The sequence below is a fragment of the Phacochoerus africanus genome, chromosome 3, assembly GCF_016906955.1.
Source record: "Phacochoerus africanus isolate WHEZ1 chromosome 3, ROS_Pafr_v1, whole genome shotgun sequence".
NCBI lineage: Eukaryota > Metazoa > Chordata > Mammalia > Artiodactyla > Suidae > Phacochoerus > Phacochoerus africanus.
In genome coordinates, this window is record NC_062546.1 from 141501111 (window position 1) to 141508669 (window position 7559).

The window sequence follows — 7559 nt, forward strand, 5'->3', positions numbered from 1 at the left end:
ATCCAGCGTTGCCATAAGCTGTGGTATAGGTTGCAGGCACAGCTCAGATCTGGTATTGCTGTGGCTCTGGCATAGGCTGGCAGCAATAGCTCCGATTAGACCCCTAGCCTGGGAACCTCCGTGTGCCTCAGGTGTGGCCCTAAAAAGACAAAAGAAAAAAAAAAGAAAGAAAGAAAATGAAAAATAGACCAATATTTACTTAGTACACTGTAGTTAGAAACACTAGAAATTAAAATGTTTATTTCTTTGTAAAAAACTTAAAAAGAGTAAACGGTTTTTACTTTCCTTTGTAACTTACAATACAGTGTTCATCTTTCTATGCCTTAGTGAATTGTCATACTTCTAAGCTTGGATCAGCTTCCAACATTTTATCCTTTTCACTTTCAGTTTCGTGAGGTATTTCCCCAAGAGTTCCCTTAATACAGAATTTTTTTGCCAGTATCACTTCTTCTAGAACACCTTAATCCTTTTGGTCAACAACTGCTTTCCTCTTTAAGTAACAAAGTTCACCTGCACCAGGTTTGGCTTCTGCATAATCAGAGTCTCTCTGCTGGTGGCAGCATCAGTATTCCTGTGGTCAGCTATTTTGTTTGTTTTGTTTTTTGTTTTTGTTTTTTTATTAGGGCTGCGCCTATGAAATATGGAGTTTCCCATACTAGAGGTCAAATCGGATCTGTAGCCACTGGCCTACACTGCACCTACAGCAACATAGGATCCAAGCCTTGTCTGCGGCCTACACTGCAGCTCATGGCAACACCAGGTCCTTAACCCACTGAGCAAGGCCAGGAATCAAACCTGCACCCTCATTGATGCTAGTCAGATTCGTTTCCACTGAGCCACAATGGGAACTCCCAGCTATTTCTTCTTGAACTTTACGTTCAATTCAAATTCCACTCTTGGAAAATCACTTTTAATTCCTTGCTATATTTAAAAAAATTTTTTTTCATTGGAGTATGGTCGACTTACAAAGTTGTATTAGTTCAGATCACAGCAAAATATATGTTATACATATATCAGTTATACTATATATATAATGTATATATACAGTTTATATAAATTGGATATATACATATATACACACACATATATATATCCATTCCTTTACAGATTCTTTTTCCATATAGGTCATTACACAGTACTGAATAGATTTCCCTATGCTCTACAGTAAGCCCTTGTTACTTTATCTATCTATCTATCTATCTATCTATCTATCTATCTATCTATCTAGTGTATATGTCAATTCCAATTTAGCTCCTAATTTAGCACACACCCTTGCTAAACATTTCCCATTTGGTAACCATAAGTTTGTTTTAGAAATCTTTGAGTCTGTTTCTCTTTTGTAAGTTCTTTTGTAACAGTTCCTTGCTACATTTTCATTGTTGTTGGCCAATGCCTTCTTTCCACCATCTATTTTGTAAAATACCAAGTAGACTTACCACTAGCAGACAGAAGGTAAGACAACTACAAGCATTGCTGTTTGTATGTGAACAGAATAACAATGCACAGTGACGAATCACCAATGACTTTGAAAGAAGAGACATGATTGGTCACTGATCATCATGTTTGTCTGTTATTTGTGTAGTGATTTGTGGACCAAAGAGCTAGAGGGTGAAATTTGTATTTTGTATAATTACTCAAGGTTAACATACCTTACTAATTCAAAGTTGAACCCTTTTGGGGGGCTCTCTTACTTTTCTTTATTAATTTTTAACATATTTTTATTAAAGTGTAGTTGATTTACAATGTTCTGCCAATTGCTGCTGTACAGCAAAGTGACCCAGTCATACATATATATAAATTCCTTTTTTTATATTATCTTCCATCATGAGATATATCTATCCCAAGAGATTAGATATAGTTGCCTGTGTTATAAAGTAGGACCTCATTGCTTATTCATTCTGAATGCAGTAGTTTGCATCTACTAACCCCAAACTACCAGTCCATCCCACTCTCTTCTTGGCAACCACAAGTATGTTCTCTATGTCTGTGAGTCGGCTTCTGTTTTGTAGATAGGTTGGTTCATTTGTGCCATATTTTAGATTTCACATATAAGTGATAGCATATCTCTTTTAGACTCACTTCACGTACTGTGAAAATCTCTAGTTGCATTCATGTTGCTGTAGATGGCATTATTTTGTTCTTTTTTATGGCTATGTTCCATTGTATACACATACCATATCTTCCTTTTCTTTTCTTTTCTTTTCTTTTCTTTTTTGTCGTTTCTAGGGCTGCACCCACGGCACATGGAGGTTCCCACACTAGGGGTTGAATCGGAACTGTAGCCGCTGGCCTATACCAGAGACAACCAACGCCAGATCTGAGCCATGTCTGCAACCTACACCACAGCTCATGGCAGTGCTGGATCCTTAACCCATTGAGCGAGGCCAGGGATCGAATCCACAACCTCAATGGTTCCTGGTTGAATTTGTTAAGCACTGAGCCACGACGGGACCTCCACATACCACATCTTTTTAATCCGTTCATCTTTCAGTGGACATTTAGGTTGTTTCCATGTCTTGGCTATTGTGAATAGTGCTGCAGTGCACATAGGGGTGCATGTATCTTTTGTTTGAAAGCTTTGTCTGGATATACCCCCAGGAGTGGGATTGCTGGATCATATGGTAGTTCTATGTTTAGTTTTCTGAGGAACCTCCATATTGTTTTCCATAGTGGTTGTAGCAATTTACATTCCCACCAACAGTGTTAAAGAGTGTGCCCTGTTCTCCACCTTCTCTCCAGCATTTGTTATTTGTAGACTTAATAATAATTATGGCCATTCTGACCAGTGTGAGGTGGTACTTCATTGTAATTTTGATGTATTTCTCTAATAATTAGTGATATTGAGCATTTTTTCATGTGCCTAATAGTCATCCATATGTTTTCTTTGGAGAAATGTCTATGTAGGTCTTCTGTCCATTTTTCAAGTGGGTTGTTTGATTTTCAATATTGAGTCGTTTGAGTTGTCTGTATATTTTGGAGATGAAGCCCTTAATTGTATCATTTGCAACTGTTTTCTCCCATTCTATAAGTTGTCTTTTCACATTTTGTTTGTTTGTTTGACAGTTTCCTTTGCCTTGGGAGACCGACCTAAGAGTTTTTTGGTGTCATGTCTTATGTTTAGGGATTGGTATTATTATTATTATTACTATTATTTTTATTTTTATTTTTTTGTCTTTTTGCCATTTCTTGGGCCGCTTCCGCGGCATATGGAGGTTCCCAGGCTAGGGGTCGAATCGGAGCTGTAGCCACCAGCCTACGCCAGAGCCACAGCAACAAGGGATCCAAGCCGCGTCTGCAACCTACACCACAGCTCACAGCAACGCCAGATCCTTAACCCACTGAGCAAGGGCAAGGATTGAACCCACAACCTTATGGTTCTTAGTCGGATTCGTTAACCACTGAGCCACGACGGGAACTCCCGGGATTGGTATTATTTAATTAAATGGTGGTAACTGAAATTCATGCATATTGGCAAAGTTCAAATCAAGGATTATCTGTATATTTTTTCCTTTCTTTTATGGAATTCCTGGGCCAGGGATCAGATCTGAGCTGCGTTGCAACCTGTGCCTTAGCCTTTAATCCACTGTGCCAGGCTGGGAATCAAACTTGGATCCTGGCCCTGCAGAGATGCCACTGATCCTGATGTGCTAAAGCCAGAATCCTTGTCTATATATTTTTATACTTGAAAATCTTTTATTAGTTACAGTCTAAGCTTCTCTGCAACAAAAATGTACATAAATTTTAACTGTTTTATGTCCTTGATTCTCAAGTAGTAAAAGTTTTATGGGCTGATTAACATTACAGTTACTATAATTGACCAAATAACATAAATACATTTAAATAAAAGTGAAAATTTATCAAAAACTATCTCAATCTTAGGAATTGAGCTATTTTCTTTTCATTTTGATCATCTATCCTTGGCTGAGTATTGCTACTGCTGACATGAGACAGAGTTTAGGATCAGCTATATTCCTCTTTTTCATGTCTGTAGATATAATCCCTGAGAAAAATTTGCTCACACAGACAAACTAGATGGGAATGAGAGGAATTTTACAATAGCAATGCCGCTAATTTCATAGAGTCTTTCCAAGTTATTTATCAAAAATGTTCCTTGACTTTTGTTGAAAACAATGAATTGAAAACCTCTGACTTGCAAAAGCACTTGTTAGCCAGTCATGAGAATGTTCACTCTCCTTTTCCAGGAAGCATACTAAAAAAGCTTTACCGGAGTTCCCGTCGTGGCGCAGTGGTTAACGAATCCGACTAGGAACCATGAGGTTGCGGGTTCGGTCCCTGCCCTTGCTCAGTGGGTTAACGATCCGGCGTCGCCGTGAGCTGTGGTGTAGGTTGCAGACATGGCTCGGATCCCGTGTTGCTGTGGCTCTGGCGTAGGCCGGTGGCTACAGCTCCGATTGGACCCCTAGCCTGGGAACCTCCATATGCCGCAGGAGCTCCAGGGCAGCCACACAGACCTATGCTAGTTGTATATAGTACAGCTCTTGTGGCGCTCAAGTGGAATGAGCTGGAATTGTGCAGTGTACAACTTACACAGCTGTATGTGTTGGCCTTATAAATTACACCTATTATTTTTTTAGATAGCATGAACTTGTTTTATCCAGTATGTTAAATGACATATACAAAGTTTTTCTGTATATGCTGGGACATTTACTATGCACATTGACAATGATATTACAATTAGCATATCAGACATTTAATGGCATAGCAATACTTGGTGGAGAGATGTACAATAAGGCAAATAAATAAATTTGTTATTTTTAGAAGCCAAGTGTCTTGAAAAGTACAGTGTGATGTCAAAAGGCCTCCAGCTCCATGCCAAGCTCAGTATCTGCCATGAGTCGTTTATGTCTTATCTCCATGGTGGCTCTTTATTTCCCTGAGACTTCGATTCACAGATGACACATTTGTTTTCTTGAACAGTGTCATTAATTTATTTAACTTATGAATGCTAATGATTCTTAGGGCATCAAATCTATTAGCATTTGCAATGGTCTCTTTGATAAAGCACATGGTAAAGAGGAACTACTTCTGCAGATACTCTTTAGCACTTGATCTTCTCTTGGCAGGTTGAAGCAGTCTGATATATATTGATATGCACTTTTTGGGGTCTTTTTTTGAGATGTAATCAACATATAGCTTTTAAGTAATAATTCACAATCAGGGAACTTCAGACAATGGAAGCAAAAGTTGTAATTGGTCTATGCAGTAATCTGAAATAACTGCACAAATGTCAATATAGTGAATTCTGTTCTAGAGTCACTCATTACATGCCATTATGATTTTAGAAGCCCCTTTTCTGAGTTAGGCAGAACCTGTAATATTTACTATACATCAGAATCAGCATCATAGCTACAAACAGCCATCTCCACACTTCAGTGACAACCCTGGAAAGAATGCCCATCTTTTTTTTTTTTTAGGGCTGCACCCGCAGCATATGGATGTTCCCAGGCTAGGGGTCTAATTGGAGCTGTAGCTGCCGGCCTACACCAGAGCCACAGCAACACCAGATCTGAGCTGTGTCTGCAACCTACACCACAGCTCATGGCAACGCCAGACCTCAACCCACTGAGCAAGGCCAGGGATTGAACCTGCAACCTCGTGGTTCCTAGTTGGATTCATTTCCGCTGCACCACAATGGGAACTCCCCGAATGCTCATCTTTAATCAGTCATAGTTGTGTCCTTGAATGACAACACCACCAACAAAATCACTATCAGTTATGAAGGACAAACTGTAGTTACAGTTAACTACAAAGTTTATAATTTTTGAAGAAATATTAATAAACTAATTTCAAAATTGTGGTTGTGATGGAGAATTAAGTGTAAATATCCTTTAATTATAGTAGTTAACATTTCTATACCACGTTGAGTGCTTTCACTTTCATAATTTTGTTTTATCTTTCAAAAACCTTATGTTAGGTTGAGAAAGTACTGATATTTTTTATGTTTTACAGGTCAGAAAACTAAGGATCAGAGAAGTTTAGTTAAGCTACATAACAGATAAGTGGCAGAGATGAATCTTAAGCCCAAAACAAAATCTCATATTTTTCTTCTCTACTAAACTGTTTTTCAGATGTTGAGATAGTAAACCTTTCATTTTTCTGCCATTTTGGGGTTCAACATGTATTCTCCTAATTGTCAAAGGAATCACCTGATCCCTTTGATTAGAATGCAGATTCCTAGGTCTCTACCTCAGGTGGTGGGAGGTTGTGGCATTTGTGGGGTAATGCATACCAGCATCCCACATAATTCAATTGAGATGGTCTGACATGTGGAATTTAAACAAAAAAAATCACTGAAATGAGAGCAAACAGAGGCCATTTATTCAGATATTGCTATAGCAAGAGAATCAGCCACTGTCATTTGAGTTTGATTGAGGCTCAAAGGCAGGTAAGGGAGTAGGAAACCTTTATAAATGTGGGGGGAAAAAGGATGGGAGTTCCCTGGTGGTTAAGGATCCAGCATTGTCACTGCTGTGGTTCTGGTTACTGCTGTGGCTTGGTTTCCATCCCTGGCCCAGGAATTTCTGCATGCCACAAAAAAAGGTGCATGGCCAAAAAAAAGTTATGCTTTGATTGGCGGTTGTTGGCCTGGGAATGTTGGGGGATGGCTACTAGAATCAGGGAGTTTTATGTGATTGGTTTGGGGAGCATACTTGGCTTTCTCTGGTTGGTCCTAAATTGGAAGTAGGGGTAAAAATAGGGAGGTTGGCAGTCTTTGACCACCTCCTGACTGTTCTGGTCTAATTGCTGCAGAGATTGTGATTTGGCTTCCTGGGCTTCTTGTGTGATTGAGAGTTCTGTTGTCATAGCTATACAGTCTAACAATCCTCTGTTTGTATATTGTTTGTCAGACCATATTCTGAGCACACTGGACCTATGGTGGTTCTTCCTGGTCTCCTTCCTCCCTTTAGCTGGCTAGACTGTGAACTCCATGAGAGTTATGGTCTTTCACCACACTATTACCAATGCGTATCCCTAGCGGGCACTCAATAAAATTTTGCAAATGAATGAATGACAGATGAAAATATTTGATATTGGGTTTTGTGGGGACAAGAAAATGAACTTTCTGGTGTAGCATATGGACGTCCTTAAGTGGTTAGACTGGCTGTCACCAGGAAGGAAGACTGGAGAATGTTCCTTCCAGCTACTCTGCTCTAAATACTGTAACCTGAGTCTTTGGCCCTGGTTGCTCCCAGTTTTTCTCAAAGCTCCAGGTTAACCCACAGTTAACTCCCTTCAGAGTGCTCTGCTGGGGGCGGGATGGAGTTCGTGGGAAGGCGGCAGCTGCTTCTGGCAGTTTGAAGGCAGCCTCAACCCGAGACCTTTAGGTTTGCTGCATTCTCTCCACCTCACCCCACCCCACCCCACCCCACCCCGCAATTCCTCCGCCAGCATTAGGGCCTGGGCTAGGGAGAGCTACTGAAGGAGTGAAAAGGGAGACCCCTCCCAGCCTGTAAATCTTAATTTAGAACTTACAAAGTTTGCAGAGAAAACGCTGGGGTGTGTTTGTGTTTGTGTGTGTGTGTGTGTGTGTGTGTGTG